We start from the raw sequence: 18,709 nt of genomic DNA on the forward strand, positions 1-18,709 counted from the left end.
GCAGGGTCTCCCCACGGTATATCCTTTTCACCGCCTCTATTCTTGACCTGGGGAGAAGGCAGCAGGCCTTGTGCAGGGAGCGAGCAGGGCCAGAGAGGCTGGAGAGAAGGGAAAGCTTTTTCCCCATGTGGGGAGTAGGGCGCAGGGAGGTGGTCTCATGTCCCTGCTTGGAGGGTCTCCAGACCCTGTGGGATAAAGGCCTGACCCCATGGATGAGCCTGCTCTGGACACATGGGCCGGACTTTGAGGCCTCCTGAGGCCCCTACTGGTCCCAATCGTCCTGTGGTGCTGCGGCCCAACAGACAGGCTGCAGTCACTGCTGCTTAGACTCAGAGAATGACTGAGGTGGGCAGTAGCCACTGGAGGCTGATGGGTTTGACCCTCTGCTCAAACCAGAACAACTTCCATCAAAGCTGTTTGTGGCATCACCTCCTCAGTTTTGAGTATCTCCTGTGGTGCAGGTGAAAGCAGGGGCTGTATAAACTCCATCAGAAGCACGGTATCCACAGGGTCTAACACAGGTTACAGTCAACAGCAGCATACCCCTTAATTGAAGCACGGCTGATCAGGACTTTGTGCAGAAACAGCTACCTGCAGCAAAAGACCAAAGATTTTGAAGAGAGAGGAACGCAGACATACAAGCAAGGGTAATCAGATAAAGTCATGAAAGAGGTTTTTGGCTGAGCAAGTTTCAAAGTAAAAGCTTGATGCTGTGAAGCTGTGGTACCTCAAAGGCAAACGTCTGAAGCTTCATCCCTAACACGCATCTAATAACAAGCCCAAATGTTTGAGAAAGGTAACAGCCAAAAGCTCATTTGTGAAACACGAAGTTCAATGCCAGTTTCTCTTCCATTTAGAAAATTGTCTCATCATAGTAAGAGAGAGCGTCTTGTCCAACTTGTGTTAAATATGACTGAGGGTTGCCAGGCTTTTGATTTTCAGTAGAAGCAGAAACACAGGAAATTACAGGTCAGGGAATACTGTAATTCAGTACTGCAGACTGTGCATACAGTATTTCTGCCAAAATGTTCAGTAGTATAGCTGAGCGATGAGCTGTGTTTTCAGCCTTCCACATTCATCCACAGGGATGTGTAGGAGAGATCGCCCTCCCTGAGATGTCTGTTTTCTGGCTACCTATTCACCAGAGGTTAATCCTGCATCATGCTGAGCTCTGCTGGCATTCCCTGGCCTATCTCTGTGACAGCAGTATTTGGAAATAATTTTGGATAACCTAGATTCTGGAGGAGCGACTTTCCGGCGTTTTGGGGTATATTTTTGTTTGATTGATTTTGTTTTGTTTTTATGGTCTCTGTTTGTCTGTTTTTGCTGCTTTGTTTCTTGTTTTCGATCCAAGGGCAGCTGTACAGACAAGCCACATGGAGTATGCAGGGCCTGGGCAATAAGTAATGACTAATTAACTCCATACAGTTTTTTGGCGGAGAACTGGGCATTGGCAGGCTGAGGAAAATTTTGAGTTCAGTCTGCTGTTAGCACTGTTACTGCCAAAGTTTGACACTTCCCCTGCAGGTCGGAGACTTGAGACATAACTGATGCAAACTGATGAAGATGTTGGTTAATTAATGATCACATGAGAAGGAAATTGGTGGAGCGGCAGAGCTGTCAATGGTCTGGGCAATAAGATACACCAGCTTGCAAGTGCGTTACAACGCAGAGTGTTGGGCTGGACTATGAAGCTGCCAGTCACGGATTTGAATCCCAGTGAGGTAGGTAAGAACATAGTCACACTTGAATTACACCTCTGTAGGTGTGGAGGTGCACATCTGTTTCCCCTCTCACCAGCTCTGAGGAAACACAGACCTGACAGCAGACTGCCCAAGGAGGGTCTGAGGTGTCCCCATGGCAGCTCCACACCACGCTTCCTGCAGCTGCGTGTCCTCTGCTGGAGGATCTCCCTCCTCTTTTCTCTGTCTGGCTTTACACCATATGCCCTTTTCTTTTTTCTTATTTTGAGATGACTTCTTTTTGCCATCCTCGTATCTTCCTTCCACTGCCAAGCTCCTGCCAGCAGGAGTCCCAGTTGCTTTTCCCCACGGGTCCCAGTTTTGCGATATCTGTACCCAAATGTTGTATTTCTGATGCTGGCAATATTGGCCTTATCAATGGGAGTCCCTTGGCATGAGTGGCTTCACAGCCCAACTTCCGCCAGTGTTGTTCCTCTCAGCCTGGCTGGATTCTGTTTTACCTTATTCACTTCCCAGACACAACGATCTTACTTCAACCTCAATTTCCCTGCCCGTCTCCTCTAGTTTCTCACCACACACGCTGAAGGTCTGGGAGAAACTCAGAGGTCCCGCTCTTGTGACAGGTCCCCAGCACAGCCCTTCCATCATCCCTTGGTTCCCCCTTGTTCACGGAAGGGCAGCTGTATTTCTGAGCATTTTTACAGTAGTTGCAGCCCACATGACAGGAGCATCTGGCTGGGCTGTATTTACAGCTATCTGTACCTCGGGCAAATTTTTCATGAGAGTATAAAACACATACAAATAAAATGCAAGCTATAAAAATGACAAGAAGATAATAAAGCATTCCAGTCGCCTCTCTGATAGTGCATTTAAGGGACAAAATGCCCATCCAAAAATGTAGTGAATAGATGCCACAAGGTTTCAGAAAGGCTGTTTTCAAACCAATTGCCCAGTTTGCATTCCCACATGGTCATATTTCAATAGATTCTTTTGTCCATTTGTGGGCCAACCTACTGCTCTGTCACATGTGGAAAGAAATGTTTGGCTGGTGTTATGGATGTGATGACACCAAAATCTCTCTTATTAGTCTCAGAGAAATGCCAGCTTATAAAAGTGCTTACTATAGAAAAAGGGAGACAAAGCTACAGGACTAGTTTTACACATTAGTGTCGAAGTATAACAGTATTATTATTGTTGTTGTTATTGGGTTTTGTTACTCTAGAGTGTGTACGCATAGAGAGCTGTGCAGTGCTCCAAGCAGATGGTTGTGTTGGTGGAATCTCCATTAAGCGTTCCTTCACTTTGTGTGGCTTTGTTCTGCTTTCTCCTCTGGTTATTTTATTTGAGGTTGAAAATTCACAGACTGGATACCACAGTGTCTTTCATTTTGCTCAGAACTTTCATTTTTCAGTCCCTTTGTTTTTGTTAATTTATGGTGCTTAGTAATGACGCAGACTACAAAACCAATGGATTGGGACAGAGGCCAAAAGTTCTGTGTGTTGGGTTAAGCAAGGCCCTTCTACAAAAGATAATATTTGGGAGCTGCAGCAATTTTGAGGCTAGCCTTGGGCTTCCAAGAGCTACTGGCATGCTGTTGAAGCCATGGGCTGAAATTAGAGAGCAACCTGCGTTGGCTCAGCAGCTCCATGAGGGGCTGAGAGGTCTTCCTGTGCAAGGGGGAGATTGTGCTGTGGCCTTGCAGCAGTTTATATGGGTAAGAATTAAGTATTTCTCACATGAGGCCATTTGCCTGAAACCCGAAGAGTCAGATTGTGCAGAGGCTGAAAATGTTTTTGCTTTCAAACCCAAACAGCACGGCTTCTTTCCCGAAACACAACCCGGCGTTATTCTGCTGCGCGATGAAAGATCAATTATTCGGGCTGTGAAAGGGAGGCTTCAGACGAGGTGGGTGCCAGCGGTCACCACGCTGTCCCCGGCCCTGGTGGGCTCACAGAGACCTCCTGTCCTCAGCAGCAGCTGCTGGAAGCTGCCCTGATGCAGCTGGGGCAGCCCCTGACCGATCCCAGCAGGGGCAGCCGCTGGGGTTTCAAATGCCCTCTGTGTGCCGAGGGAATGCATGAAATATTTTGAGGAAAAAGCTGGGAGGAACAGCACGATGGCACAGTGTGAGCAGGCTGCGTGGTTACGGCTGTGCTGAAAGGGCAGCACTCGCTCTGGCGCAGAGAAAAGATTTAGGTGGAAAGAGGAGGACTTTGAGCAGCTAGGCATGAAAATCTTGCCGAGTGGGAAGGTACGAAAAGTGGTGGAGGTCAGGAAAACTGAGCCAAAGCTTTCTTGGAATGGGAGAACCAAGAGCAAAATGTTGTTATTGAGTCAGAGCCGTGAGGGGCATTGGGGTGCCCTGGGGAGTTGAGCTTTGGTTGATCCCATACACTGACTGCTCACGAGTGGCTGGAGTGCATTGACCCACTCAGCCCAAAGGGTTGCAGTCTGTTTTATTCAGTCCTTTAGGTGAACCAACCACAGCGAGGAGGGATGGATGACCAGGTGAATGATCGCGGGGAGTGCTCGTGGTCTGGACTGAAACACTGCTGATCTTGCTCCCTCTGACCAGTCACAAGCATGCAGAAGAAACTAAAAGGGAAGAAGGATAATAAAAAGGAGAAAATTGGAAAAGAAAAAGGGGGAAAAGGAAAGGATAAAGTCACCAGGAAGCTCCCAAAGAAGAGGAGAAAGCAATATTATCAGACATTTACATTCAAAGGTAGAATGGAGTAGGGCAGAAATGAATGTGAGTAGAGATCTTTGCCTCTGGTTACAAAAAAATGATCTATCAGGAACACATTTGAATAAGCATCATTAAAGAAAAACTGGATGTGGGAAATCACACAGGAATTAGAATGATTGTATTTATTTGCCTGATTGTATTTGCCTCTAGTTTTTCCCTCACATCTGGTTTGGATTACCATACTTTTGTCTCTAGTGGTAGAAGTTTGTTGAAACTCACTTATCCAGCTCCTTCCCTTGCTTCTCCTCCCTGCCAGCTAATCACTGAGTGCAGGAAACATTTTTATTTCTAGCAGAAAATTGATGCAGCATGCATCAAAAAAGCAGCAGAAGCATGCCCCAGCAAATATTTTTCCACGTGCTTTATTATGAGAAGAATTTTTAAAACAATTGTAATGTGTCCAAGCAGTTGTAAGGACATACAGCTTGATCAGAGGGCATCGAAGTGGACTGAAAAACATTTATTTACACCAGTCATGGGATGAGGTCCTGGAAAAAACATGTTTAAGTTTTTCACAATTCATTTGAAACAGTCTACAGAAAGTACTCATTACTCTGTTCATTGCTGTAGGGTCCTGTCAGTTTCAAATGCAGCCTGGTTTAATTCCACTTTCACTGAGTTTTACAGGGTTCCTCTCCAAGGGCTTTGTGTGCTGCAGCATCTCCAGTTTTCAGAAGTTTGTCTTCTCATTAGAAACCTCCTGCAGTACAAAGAAGCGAGGCATCTTGGAGCCATTTCACACTTACTTGTGGGCAGAAGTTGTGGAATGCTGACTATTCTGCATTTCAAATCTCTCCAATAGCTGGAGACAAATAAAGCCATTATTATAAACAGCACCGCTATTTTTTCCCCAACAGAAGCAAGACCCATCTGTTTTTAAACTGTTTGAGACCATGTCTGCAAGGCTGAACAGTGCAGAAGGTAGACTGTTTTTCTTTGCTGACTTTGGGGCACAGACATCAGAACCAGGATATTTTCAGTGATTCAGCATTTGAAACCTGCTTGTCTTGGTGCTGGGGAGAGGTTGTAGGTGAGGGCAAGAAAGAGAACCAAGGATAAGACCTACTTGTTTCCACTATTTCTGAGCCAGGAGAGACCTAAATGCTACCTACCAAGAGCTGGAGGGACTTTCCTTGTACCATGGCACCAACTCAGCCTTCCAACTTGTGCGCTGAGAGTATCTGAAAAAGCATCTCCAGGGATCTGGAGAGTGGGGGTTTTGGCAGCTTTCTGGTGCTCCAGGTTGTTAGCCTTACTTTCTGTAGAGGTTGCTCTGATGAGTACAAATGACTCTACAGGCAGGCGGCTGCAGAGATAAAAGGTGATGAGGCTCATTAGTGTTAAGCGATTGTGGCCAGACACAAGAAACCAGCTTGAGACAATGCAGGACAGAAATTATTCAATGTTTGCTGTGCTTTTATAGTGGTTTGCTTTAGTAAGTGACTTCTCTGAAGGAGACATTTCATTTGCTGTTAAGTTTCCTTGAGACCGTTTGATACCTATTCTTAGTGGTGTTATGGGTTAAAGGGTGGCAGAAAAAGCTCTTGAAAGTTGAAAATTTTAGTTAACAAAACAGATAATTTTTCTCCCAAGAGCAGACGTCCCAAAGTCAGTTTAAGCCAAGCCATGGCTTGTTGGTAAGAAAATTAGGCTTTACACTAGAAGATACATCTAGCTCTGTATTTCATTGCCATGATGATACAAAAAGGAAAAGGAAAAGGAAAAGGAAAAGGAAAAGGAAAAGGAAAAGGAAAAGGAAAAGGAAAAGGAAAAGGAAAAGGAAAAGGAAAAGGAAAAGGAAAAGGAAAAGGAAAAGGGAAAAGGGAAAAGGAAAAGGAAAAAAAGGAAAAGGAAAAAGAAGAGGAAAAAAGGAAAAGGAAAAAAGGAAAAGGAAAAGGAAAAGGAAAAGGAAAAGAAACTATAAAAGTTGTAATGGAATTATCTTCTTTTAGGCTTTTTTACTGTTTCAAAGTTATCTTTTCAAAGCTTGCAAAGATATTTTTGATTTTCCATGTTATATGGTTTCAGACAAGGAGTGTTATGGTTTGTAGAAGTGGCAGCCTTACCTGCTGAAAAGACAAACTGAAATTTCTCAGGTTTTTGGTCTCAGGCATCTGAGTCCCTGAGTGCTGCTCCACATGGTTTACCATGCTCTTGAACTCATTTAGATAAAAGGATCACAGAACTGGCTGACCTGGCACAGTCCTGATGGAACCATTTTTCACACCAAGTAATTCATGGAAGTTATGCAATATATATAAAATCAAAATAATCCCAGAGTGATACATACCTGGAAAAAATATACCAAAAAGCTTTGTATCTGAGGCAAAACAACAGTGAACTGCAATATTTCCGGATAAGAATTCAATTCTTCCTTTGGTTCCTCCATAGGAGGTGGAGTTCGGATTTCACTGTCTGGATCTTGGTTTGCCTCAGGTCGATGGACATCACTTTCAGGGGGTTTCAGATACTTCTTTCTCTTCACTTTGGAGGTATCCGTCAAGAATATTTTGTCATGGGCCGACTCACCTCTTTGTCTCATGATGACCTCACTGAATTTGTAGTTCGATTGGACTGAAAAGACATGCCTCTCTGGTCTCAGCAGATTCAGGGAGGCTTAGGGGTTGCATGAATCTGAAAAACATAATGGAACTTGGTGAGCAAAAGCAGTGGTCCCATATTGACCTCCTAGAGACTAAAGCTGTGAGATTACAATCCATGTCAACAGGCACAGGAACATGTTGCAACAGTTTATTAAAAAATGGTAATACCAGAATGTGCTTGTGATTAAAGATGCACATGGCATTTAAACAAAAGGAGATTTTGGGGCTGACATCTTTTCCATTTTGACACTTTTTCTAGAGAATAAGGTCTCTGACTCTGAGGCCAGTGGAGGTTTACAGAGCCAGAAGGCACCGTCTGTTTTGTGTCACATGCATGTGGACGGGTGACCACGTTCCCACCTCTCTGTGCTTGCATTGAGCAGTCAGCAGTGACAGAGCAGTGAGCTTTCACAGCCGGGGTGCAAAGAGTCAGTGTGATTAGAGGTCTTTGCCATTAAACTGATGTAAGAGGTTGTGTGGCTGTCTGGATATGGACAACCAGTGATCAGTTTATGTAGTCTGGGAATGCATTTACATAGACATGGGTAATTTAGTCACCATGACACTGAATTAAAGTATCTGGACAGGCCTTCACACTCAGCTTTGTATAATCTTGCTGGAGTTACACCAAGATTTCTGCACATAGACTGAGCCCACTTATGCACAATTCCCTTTGTTTATTCAAACCCCTCCATTTCTCGTGAACTACTTGTATTTCCTGGATAAATTGCACTAGTGCAGGCAATACACAAGGATGACTAGACCAGCTATGCATTTGGAAATGCTTTCCCCAGTCCCTTCCATTACTCCTTTGCACCAGCTGCAGCGCGCTGTCTTATCTCGTGATGGATTAGCCCGCATTTCCCATCTCTCATGGAGATGAAGGGGTGTGCTGCTACCTGCTCTTCAATGAATAACTGCATCATATTTTATCTACAGACATGAAATTGGTGCTTTGAGAGACAGGGCTGTTATTAAGCTAGCAACTTAATTAAAAAAAGGAAGTCATGTGCTTTCAGATGAGATTTTAGACAATGAATTCTGCCTTTATTAGCAAGTGAGTCCTTGATGTTGTTTGAAGGAGACAGTCACCGTGGAAAACGTAAGCCTTGTGGCGTAGCTGTGTTTTGGAGCTGTATTTGCTGGTTTCCTTTGTTTCACGAGGGAGTATCTTGTGTACTTCTCAGGTCGGTAGCGGGCCCTTGTCTGTCCTTCAGTGACTGTGGTAGGAGTAACTGCGAAACTTGCAGGGCTCGGGAGATTACTGCATGTGCAATGAGGAGTTCTCTGTTCTTCTGGGTGTTCCCACAGATCCGCTCAGTGAAAAAGAGAGCACAGACAGAAAATTAATGGCTCTACCCTGCTAGCCAGCTCACACAAGGTTAGCCAAGACATCCCTGTGACAGCTGAGGAGCAGCCAGGCTGCGGCCCTCAGCTTTGTCCTGTCCAAAGCAGGCAATCTGGTGGCAACTCGAATGCAAAATCTGATAGTTTTGGTCCCACAGCCATAAGTTGGAGCCTCGGTACTATGGACTGAGACCTTCCGTGGGACATCAGCCCACTCTTCTTGGGGCCTGGTGTTCATGAGAGTGCATCTCTGTCACCAAACTGGTGACACCAATCTCAGAGGACAATTCCCAAGAGTATATTTTATCTACGTCTGTTTTACAAGACACGCACGCCAGAAATGTTTGAAGGATTCAAGGATTTGTTTCAAGGAATGTTTCAAGGATTGAATCGTCTTCCTAACTTGCGGTAATGTTCAAAATAACAGAATTTCATCATCAAAGTATTCTACCAGCTGATGGTAGAATGCACCCAGCACATAAACTAATTACACGCTGCAAAGAGCTTCTCCTAACCTTCCCTATCCCAACTGTCAGGCTGGAAAATAGGCTTTAATAATACCTCTGGGAGTTTAATCTGGGGAGAAACAGACCTGAACATCCAAGTGCCCTTACCACCCACTTCTCTTTTATATCAAGGCTTCTTGAAGTGGAGTGCCTCTTCTCCTGACAAAATAACCCAGATCCAAAACAATTAGGGCTTTGAAAGCTTTGAATTCTCCCTGGAGGCTTGCAAGCAGCCAGTGCAGCTGCCTGAGCAGCACCATAATGCTCTCCTGTCATACAGCCCCACTTCATAAGTGGGCTGCCAGGTTCCAAATTAGCCTTGGCGTCCAGATAGTGTCATTAAATAGGAGAGATTACAGCCAGACAGGGAATAGGCCAGCCTGAAGCTGAAATGACATTAATTCACATCTCTTCTGTTGCATATACATCTTTCTGAACATTGCTAAAATGCTGTGTCAGCACTCAACAGGTAGGATTAAATGGTAGGATTTATCATTGTGTGCGGGTGGGGGTGTCTTTTAAAGTGCATATTCATACCCAAACTGTTCTGATGTGTAATTTATAACTTATCCAAGAGATATGAACTTTTCTGTGCCCCTCAGATGTGCAAACTGTTGTCAAGTATGTGCAAAACATAACAGGCTTCACTGAGGGTCTCCGTTCAAAATGTGGTTGAAATATTCAGAGAACTGAAAGTCTGCACACTTTTCATTCTTTTCTAAGATATTTACCCCACAGTGGCATGCCAGGATAATACAGCATGGAGTTACTGGGTTTTGCATGAAACGATTCAGTGTGTTTGGAAAAAGGCATAACCTCTATTAAATGCTGGGATTACTGGGAACTTGGGCAAAGAGGGCAGCCTGCAGGACTTTGCATGCAGTCTTTTGATGACCAGCTTTAAGGTGGCAGTGGGACTGTGGGATCTCTGAGCAGGAGTGGAGGAGGTCCGTGGGGAACCTCTGGAATCAGAGGGAAATAGACTGGGAGAAAACCTGGAGACAGATGCAGCAGCAGCCATGCTTAGAGTATGTCAAGTAGCTCTTGTACACCAGGAAGGAGCCATGCTGGAGCCTTGCTGGCTTTCCCTGTCACTGTAGCTATCTCTGTCATCTGTGTGTGCCCTGCAGTAAGCGGGACACTTACTGAGGTGTGACAGCTCTGTGCTTCAGTGGCGTGGGATCACTGGTGGAAGCTGGTTTTGGCCACAGCATTGCCGGTGATGTGACTGAAGTCGCTGAAACCAACATCTTTAATCAAATAGCTCTTAATGGAGCAGGAAACTGAAGCAATGTGTGCTTTGTGGATCTGACAGAGTGCCTTCATGTTACATTAATGTTGAAACAATCCCTGGAGGAGATATAATTTTGCCAGTTGTTCCAGGAAAGCATTGAACTGTTTCTGCTGTTTATCCTCAAGCAGTCTTAACCATTTAGGTGGTCACATTATCTGAAAAGCTTTGGCATTTGACGGCTAAGATTCGTGTCCTCCACCAGCTTCTGATACAAATTCGATTTTTTACTCCTGAGCTGAAATTATAGCTACTGTCTTGGAGGGGAAGGAGAAAGAAAGCAAGGATTTCACAAAACTAAATTAATAAATAAAAGGAGGGGACTTATGTTTGGTCAAAATCCAGTAAGATTACAGCACTTTTTGATCCACGCATTTTTGGCAAATCAGTTTCAAAGAGACATTGCAATTTTAAGAGCAGAATTAAGCTCAGAGAGCAGCCTGAATGCAACCATTGTTCTGAGAGGAGCCTTGAGCAGTGTTTGAGTTAGAGAAAACTGTGATTGGATTTTGCTGTTTACTTTTCCCCAGGTAGGAATGTCAAACAATAATCTCAAAGGGACAAAGGGCACTGAGTTCCACTCTTGGTCACCCTCATATAAGTTTATAACCTCTTCATTGCTAGGAGTGGAAGCTTTTCTTGGTGTATCCTGCCAAGATTGGGCAAAACTTGTTTCCATATACTTCAAGTCAGAATCTGGAAGGACTTACAAGCACCAGCACAAAGGTTGCATGTGGCACTGCAGAGCTCTAGAAAAATTTTCCTAATGCAGAGAGAGGCAAGGCTAGTGATTTGGTCACATGCTGCCTTTTCCTTTGAGATATTGTGTTTCTTGCTTAATTTTAGCATTGCTCACTCTGCTTAGAGAACACCAAAGGGGCTGTGCTACAGTAGGAACACTCGGGCCCTGCTCTCCCATCCGCTGCCAGCAGCAGGAACCTGTCAATGTACCCTGCAGGTGGGAAGGCAGGCAGGCAGCAGAGATAAACGGGGAGGTTTTCTTTCCCCCTCATCAAGTTTTCAGCCCAGAAGCCATGTTCTTAAGGCAGTTATGACAGACCTGGAGAAGAGACAGGCAAACTGTGACTGCAGTGCACCAAAACTTGCTCAAGCCTCTGGCACCGCGCAGAGGCCATCAAATGTTCTTGCTGATGCCATTCAGCTGCTGGAAATGAATCTTTCTGCAGGCAACTATAATTACCAGGAGAGTCAGTGGTGGGAATAGCTGTCTTTCTGAGCCACTGAACCAGAAAATAGGCTTTTGACAGGATCATCATAATCTCCGGCCAACATCAACAAAAAGGGCTTCCTGCCCTAATGAAGCTGCTGTGGGGCCATCCAGTTGCTTTTTTCAGAGCTCTTTTGTCATCCCTTCTTGTGCCCTGCCTCTGACCAGCCCTGGGAACCGGGAGCTTTGACTGCAGGTAGGAGCCATGGCACTGGAGCTGGTTGTGGGTGCTCTGTGAGCCACCTGTGAGCACGGCAAAGCTGGTCTTACAGGGCATTAAATATCACAACACTCACTGCTGCTGCTTGCCACCGTAGTGAGTATGCTGGAAAATCTCCAGACTGCTGAATTCCTTCCTAAATTAAATACAAATAGAGAGAGAAAGTAAGTCAATAATATGGAAAAGCTGATTCTGTATCCACTCATGACATGAGGACACTGCTTGAAATTTCCACATCCAAACCACGTTCTTTTGCCAGGCATATCAAGTGGGAGATTTCCAGGATGGGATCCTTTAGCATAAGTGAAAAATCAGACCTAGCGGTTCAATTCCTAAATATAACAGAGAGAGGATTTACTGGTGTATTATTTCTGCTTAATGCCAACAATTGTAATGTATGTTTGCCATATTGAAAGAAAAACAGCAACATCTGAATGCAAGAACTTTTGGGTAGACTATTTAGACTTTCTACTGACAACATTTACAGCATCTGGGAGCATATTAGATGCACTATTGTATAAAAAGAATAGAAATCCTACTTTTACTTATTTATTTATTTATTTTATGTGAAAGAAACAGACTCTTTGTATTTGTAATCACAGGTGCAAATGTGCATGGTGGGGAGGATAAACCGTCTATCTGACCCATACAGGAGGAGGTTGGGCAAATTGCAGAGCAAATCCAAAACCTACTGGACAATGTATTTCTTGAGAAAACTGCATTAATTTGTCTGGCATACTTCTCCTTCTCCCATCATAACATGTCTCTGTGGGCCCTCCCTGTGCTCACCCAGTTGACAGCCTCACCATGAGGGCTGTGAAGGGAGCATGCCTCGCACGAGAGCTGGCTCCAAGCTTCATAGGGGTACAGGCAAGGTCTTGCTGTGATCAAACCTCCAGGATTTCTCTTGCCATGCAAAGCTGGTGGCTAGGGAACAGAAACAAAACTAGGAGAGATGCTCCCTGACCACTGGGGGCTCTGCCTGCTGTGGCCATGCCTAGGTTGGTGGATGCTCTGCATGTCACCATAACTGCTGGGGACGCAATCGTGCTAGGTCTGCACCAGGTACAGGATTTTCAAGGGCAGCTGGCCTTCATTGCCCTTTGTAACTCAGGGCTAAATCAGGACTTAGTGCTTGGTGCTGCGTGGAGGATGGTTGTGCTGCGAACTGTGGGCTGTAACCTATTCAGAACTTCATTGACTGGTTCTCTGTATGTGTTGACTCTTTGTTTTCAATTTCTCTACAAAATCATCTTTCTATAGACTTGTCAGGGGAGAAAAATCCTTCTGGTGACTAAAGGGAGGAACAGTCTTTTGAAGGTGGCTGTACAGAAAGACATGGTCTGCAGATATAAAGGTTACATTGGTCACACCCTTGGTACCCTGGATAACATTAGATTTAATAGCAGAAAAAAAGGACTTAGTGGTTTTTTTTTTTTTTAATTATTATTATTTATTTAACTTTTAAGAAATCTTCCAAACACAATACATCTGATATCAGCTTAGTTACATGTCATTGGCCATATGCTCAGCAGGTGTAGGCTGGCACAGTTCCGTGTTTTCTGAAAAGCTCTGTAGCTTATAGTCAGTCGCAAGGCAAGTCCTAAAGTATGCAGACTTGAGTGTTGGTAAACACAAAGACATACTTCCTTCAGAGACTGAGTCGTTGAAGTTGTAATTCCAAGGTTTTTTTTCATTATTTTGCAGCTTAACATGCCTACAGCCCCTAAACCTACTTTACTGCAAGATCAGCTGGCCTGAACTGCCATTGATGGTGGTTGACCTAAATGAAAAAGTAAAGCAGAGTCAGCTTTGGGTATATTACTCACCCCAATTGGGAGGCAATCAGCTGCTGTGGACAGTAACTTCTTGACTACTTAAACAGCCCCAGCTGATTCTTCCAGTAAGCATCCCACAATGGCCTCAGTTGCATTGGTTTAAGCTGATTCTGGACCTTGATCTAAAACTAAGCAGGTTTGATTTAGAATTGATTAAAAATTATCTCCTACTTTAAATCAGGCTTAACAAAGCCACAGCTATTTCTTCCAGTCTTAAGCCAAAACCAGAACGGGCCACATGAAAAAGGAAAGGGGATGAGGCAGGCTCTAATTTTATTTTATTTTATTTTATTTTATTTTATTTTATTTTATTTTATTTTATTTTATTTTATTTTATTTTTCCTTGATAAAGCAGGATTTATGATAGAATTTTGGTTACATCCATGTTTCTACTCATCTCCTTGTCCCCAGGTCAAACTCTAGCTGGTTTCAAAAGGTTGATTAAGGGATACAGATCTCAAAGACAAAAAGTTCCAGCAACTTCTGTGCAAATATACATCAGGGTAGGCAAATAGATGTGCGTAAACTTAGTGATCCGCCAAGGAAGTACGTGAGTTTAATCATGTCATGCACAAAATAACCAGAGAGAAAAGAGCCACAGGAAAAGTGTTTTAGCTCCACTTGCAAGATCTTGGTTCTTTAAGCACATCCAAGCACCAAGAACATCCAACACCTAGCAGAACACCACCAGGACAGGCTGTTTTTGCTACTTTATGTTATTCATAAGTAAAGCAGATTTTGCTGCTGGGAAGCCTGCAAGCCTGTGTGTGTTTTCTAAAGTGCCACCTGCCTGCTGTTGATGAGGCCTTTCAGTTCTGTGCGTGTGAACTCCAAGCAAGGGGCTGTAAAATGTTCCCACCCTCTACTGGCAGGTCTACAGGCTGTCTCAGGATGCTGAGCAGTCTGTATGTGCCTACGGTGGCCATGATTAATGGGACAAAACAAAAAAAAAAAATGTATACCATGTCCAGACTGAAAGGGTAATAAAAATATCCTTTCACTCAATACAATGCTAGCTGCACTGAAGTAGTACCATTAGATGAAAACAAGTTTTATTGTTGCTAATATGTAACTAAACCTGTCCCTCTGTTCCCTGTTCGTGACTTTCATTTTCTAAATATTGATATATTCCCATAGAAACCTTCCTGCTTCTTTCCTTTACTAAAAGGTATTGCGTTGAAGAAAGCCATGTCTGGACCCAATCACAAGTTGGAAGAACATTTCTGCTGGTTTTGGACCTCACCTACAATGGAGTCACCTGTAGGAAATGTCTCTCCATATCTGTCCCTCCTCACATTTCAGTTTGGTAGAAGATTTTTTGTGTTTGGTTGTAAAAGAAAAAGAATAGTTTGCATGAGATTTACCAGTAATCTCTAATATGTCTGACTCTGGGCAGTTATCTGGTATGATCTCCAATCGCTGTTATGTGAGACGAAAGAGGTTCTCTTGAGCCCACTGTTATCCTTGTAATAGGTAAAATCACCTGCTGTGAAACGATATCAATGCTATGGTAGAGACAGAGGCTTTCTGGTTTTAGTAGGAGCAGAGCCTGGAATACCATTAGTCCTTCTCAGCTCATTCTTTCTTTGCAGACTAAGCATTATTTCCTCAAAGGGCATGCCATTTAAGAGAGAGGATGGGAAGAAAATAAGGCAGAAATCAACTCTGAAAAGAATTATTACAGTACCACTCTGATCTGCCCCATCTGTCCTCCTCTGTTCTGCATCCCCAGCAGAAGACAAACAGCCATCCTCACCCATTTGTTGCTGAATTAAATTGCATTTCATTTTGCTTGTACTGAGGATAATTAATCTGAAGACCTGCTCATTTATTACTTGAGCTGCACATTTTGTGTTGTAGGAAGAAGAAACAGCCTTGGTGTTGGCATCTTTGCTTAGAATAACATGGCATATGCAACTGAATCGATTCCTGGCTAAATTCTGCAGGAGCAAACTGATTGATGCAGCTCACGGTCGTGGTCACTGGCTTCTCTGCCAGCAGCAAAAACATTGGTTGTTAAAGTGTGGCTGTGGGGTCATCGGGTACCAGTGGACAACGTGACTGCTCATAAGGGAGGTGCTCACGTCTTCCTGCTTGGAAAGTCACCTGTCCTTCACGTGCCCTTGAGCACTTCGTCTCTTTCACTTCTTGCTCTGGCTGGAGTCTGCTAACACCTCCAATGATTTGTGATGATTAGAAAGGAGCAAGGGTGTCAGGGACTGAGATTTGGGAGAAGAATCGTGTCTGTAGTTTGTCCTTTTGGGGCCATAGTTTGTCACCAAAAATAATTTCTCCCTCGGCAAAGCTGGCGGTTACTTGATATGCTTTAATGATTCTCAGAAAGGAGAATCCTGTACTCAATGACACTGTCTATCCTTGTTTGAGTGTATATAATAAAATTGATCTTGTCAGCCTAACCTACTGCATTTCTAAAACATCCTTCTCCACAGGGTTTAGCAGGATGCAAGTTTTAAACTTTTGGGGCTACTGGTACAATGGGAAGACTATAGCTTGTGCAGGTGGTTCAGTTATTTTTAACAGGATACTTGCTTGAAAATAGTTTTACTCTGTCTTCTCCGTTAGCCAAAGTTGTTGGGGTTTTGACCTGGCTTGCCAAAAAGTCTTTCCAAATATTATAGCGACTTCTGAGTGTAGTGTTTTCTTTTCGCTTCTCTTCTTTTTAGGGATCTAATCCCACAAAATTTCTGTACACATATTTTACTGTCTTTCAGTTTCCTATGTGGTAACATGAGATACAGTAATGACAGTGTCAAACCAGGCTGAGGTGCCATTTTATTTTGGGTTAGGGGCCTCAGCTGATACACAGTCTCTTTTCCTCCTGATTCTTCTTTTCCCACTGGCTCAGGTGAGAAGTCGCAAGGCCCTCAAGTCTTTGCAGGCATGGAAAAGAAAGAGGCTTTTGCTGAGCTAGGCGAGCGTCTTTTTTTTTTATTTTTCCTACCGAGACAGTCTCAACATCGTGACTGTAAAGGTGTGTTTAGCTATACAATGGGACAGCAGAGTCCCACAGACTCCACGGACCAGATAAGCCCAATACAACGATGGGCAGACAGTGATTAATCTCATCCTGCTACCTCGACGGAGTGGGTTGTGTCCGGGACTCTGCCCCGCCGTGGGCACACTTATACCACCCTGCAGCACAAACTGACCCCTTCAGGGTTACGACGAGCCCCGCGGGGAGGTTTTGGGGACCTCCCTGCCTAATTACTGACCAAAGCCCCCGGGACGAGGCGAGCTCCCTCGGGGGTCTCCCGCCGGGGTAGCGCCGCCATTTCAGCGGCCGCGCGGCCGACCCGCGCCCGACAGGGGGCGGCCGTGCCGAGCCGAGCCGTGCCGGGGCCGAGCCGTGCCAGGCTTGTGGGGCTGGGGCGGGGGAGCTGCGTCCTGCCTCCGCCTCGGCGTGCGGCGGGGCAGGCACCTGGGCGGGCGGCGGAGAGGTGGAGGTAAGGCGGGGGCGGCGGCGGGTCGGTACCGGGCTGAGGGACGAACTTCCCCGGCGGCAGCGGGCGGCCGGGACGGCGGCGCCCCCCGCCCTCCGCCCGCCCTATTTCCACGGTTCTTAGCCCAAGTGGAGGTGCCCCCCCACTCCCTCCGCCGGACCCCGGCTCCCCCCTCTCCTCCGGGCCGGGCTTGGCTCCGAGCGTGCCCCTCTGCCGCCGCCTCAGTTTTGCGGGGTGTCGGGCCAGAAGGGCACGCTGGGCTCCGGAGCCCCTGGAGGGGCTCTGCCTCTGCACCCCACAGGTAGGTGCTGTGTGCATCCCCGCAGGGCTTTGGGGTTCACTCGGCGAGGTGCTGGCCCCGCAGACTTGCTGCTGAGGCTCTGTGGGGTGTTTGGGCACCCTGCTTGAAATCCAGGCAGGTTTGGAAAATCCCAAACTGGCGTCACCCTCCCAACCCTCTCACCCTCACCGCCAAGGGCGAGGTGAGAGCAGAGCCATGGAGGCATGTGAACGGGGCACCACAGGCTGGGAGTTCCCTGCTCACCTCTTTTTGTCTTTTTTTTTTTTTTGTGGCATGGCTAACGCCATCGTGGCTGCGCTTCGCTTCACGCTAGGGATGAAGTTGGTGACATGAGCAGCCATGCCGCGGACCTGCATGGTTTAGGGACAGGCTCAGCGTGCCGGGTCTTGTGTTTAGTTTGCGGGGATGTCTGCTCCTTGAAAAGTGGTTTGCAATAAACTTCCTCGTTCACTGGAGGAACATGGATTTGATATCTACGTGCACGTCTTTGCATCGTCACGGTGTGACAGCCTGACAGCTTGTCTCCCAGAGGCTTACCCAGGGCTTGTTACGGAGAAGTGAGGAACTGCTGGTGCGAGGACCAGCAAGCCCTAGAGGTACCCACTGTTGGCTTAAGAGCTGCAACTCAAGCATGGAGCGGTCCTGGTTGGCGGGGATCCTGGGGAGTCCTGCTTGCAGCTGATCCTGCAAACCATCTGCCTGTCTTCTGGCAAGAGTAATGCCAGATGGCATCCAAAGATGTAGAAGCCTTCTTGCTCCAACGTGGTGGTCAGATCAGCCTGTTCTGAGGCTGGCTGTGGGCAGTGCTCATAAACAAAATGTTCCAAATGATGCTGGGGTGTGTCCTGAACCAAGTCAGAGCAAGAACTGGTTGCCTCTTTGATTATCGGAGGGATAAAGGGTGGCTGAGGAGCCTTCCCACCCCTGCTCATGTTGCTGTAATTTCTCATACAGACAACAGGGTTGTTTTTGTTCCTCAAGCTATTTAATTGCATTTTTACTGTCCTGGTTTCAGCTAGGATAGAGGTATAATTTGCACAGGTATAATTCATCTATAACGAGGGGTACTGTCACTGCTTGTAAAGAGAGGAACAGAAGGAGAAAATCTTATGGACGTTCTTGAACTGGGGAGTTCACAGTCCGGGTACTCTCCAGTACGTAGTTGGAGAACCTGTTGCTCTCTCTCCCACCATAGTGAAGCAGCTTATCCTAAGTTTGCTATTCATCTGCATACTATTCTGAGTGGACCAACATTTGTGACAGATTTCCTTCTCTTGGCAGGGGGGAGAGGAGGGGAGAGAAAAGAGTGTTCCTGGCATGAAAGAGGAAGAGACTGTTCTTTTGTAGCAGAGACAGTGTGCAGATCTCAGAGCAGGCAGGACAGAAAGACGAGGAACACAAGGTATGCAGGGTGCAGTCAAGCAATACTGGATTTCAGAAAGTGCTGAAGAGTAGAAAGAGG

General features: G+C 45.6%; 1 protein-coding gene across 2 annotated transcripts in view; it reads left to right on the forward strand.

Annotated features, from left to right (window-relative positions):
* The first annotated feature begins 1,147 nt into the window (after nt 1–1,147).
* The window catches only part of MOB3B (MOB kinase activator 3B), a 100,969-nt gene continuing 83,407 nt past the window's right edge, over nt 1,148–18,709 (forward strand). The window contains exons 1-2 of one of the 2 annotated variants that reach the window (XM_035562978.2): nt 1,148–1,267; nt 1,528–1,724. The gene's annotated coding sequence lies outside the window, so the exon portion shown is untranslated. Of the gene's footprint in view, nt 1,268–1,527; nt 1,725–16,871; nt 16,950–18,709 lie in introns of those variants that run through there. The other variant, XM_050716325.1, reaches the window with a different exon arrangement.

Source organism: Cygnus atratus, chromosome Z, assembly GCF_013377495.2.
Source record: "Cygnus atratus isolate AKBS03 ecotype Queensland, Australia chromosome Z, CAtr_DNAZoo_HiC_assembly, whole genome shotgun sequence".
Lineage (NCBI taxonomy): Eukaryota > Metazoa > Chordata > Aves > Anseriformes > Anatidae > Cygnus > Cygnus atratus.